The sequence below is a fragment of the Bos mutus genome, chromosome 26 (genome assembly GCF_027580195.1).
Source record: "Bos mutus isolate GX-2022 chromosome 26, NWIPB_WYAK_1.1, whole genome shotgun sequence".
Taxonomy (NCBI): Eukaryota; Metazoa; Chordata; class Mammalia; order Artiodactyla; family Bovidae; genus Bos; species Bos mutus.
The window spans coordinates 38,778,531-38,779,598 of record NC_091642.1 but is presented as its reverse complement, the minus strand read 5'-3'; positions in this window follow the sequence as shown (position 1 = coordinate 38,779,598).

Below are 1,068 nucleotides of genomic sequence, written 5' to 3'. Positions count from 1 at the left end.
GGTGCATGGGTTTATTTCTGGGCTTTCTATCTTGTTCCATTGGTCTATATTTCTGTTTTTTTGTGCCAGTGCCATACTGTCTTGATGACTGTAGCTTTGTAGTATAATCTGAAGTCAGGAAGGTTGATTCCTTCAGCTCCATTCTTCTTTCTCAAGAGTGTTTTGGCTATTTGGGGGTATTTCCATATGAATTGTGAAATTCATTTTGCTTGAATTTCATTCAATTTCAATTGTGAAATTTTTTGTTCTAATTCTGTGAAAAATGTCATTGGTAATTTGATAGGGATCACATTGAATCTGTAGACTGCATTTGCTAGTATAGTCATTTTCACAATATTGATTCTTCCTACCCAGGAACATGAAATAGCTCTCCATCTGTTTATGCCATCTTTCATTTCTTTCGTCAGTGTCTTATAATTTTCTGTGTATAGTTCTTTTTTCTCCTTGGGTAAATTTATTCCTATATAGTTAATTCTTTTTATTTCAATGATGAATGGGATTTATTCCTTAATTTCTCTTTCTGATTTTTCATTGTTAGTATATAGAAATGCAAGTGATTTCTGTGTATTGATTTTGTAAACTGCAACTTTGCTAAATTCACTGATTAGCTCTAGTAATTTTCTGATACTATCTTTAGGGTTTACTATGTACAGTATCATGTCATTTGCCAATAGTGAGAGCTTTACTTCTTCTTTTCCAGCCTGGATTCCTTTTATTTCTTTTTCTTCTCTGATTGCTGTAGGTAGGGCTTCCAGAACTATGTTGAATAATAGTGGTGAAAGTGGACACCCTTGTCTTATTCCTGATCTTAGGGGGAATGCTTTCAGTTTTTCACCATTGAGAATAATGTTTGCTGTAGGCTTATCATATATGGCCTCTACTATGTTGAGGTTGGTTCTTTCTATACCCATTTTCTGAAGAGTTTTAATCATAAATGGGTACTGAATTGTCAAAGGCTTTTTATGCATCTATTGAGATTATCATATGGTTTTTATCTTTCAAATTGCTAATATGGTGTAACACATGATTGATTTTCATATATTGAAGAATGCTTGCATTCCTGGATTA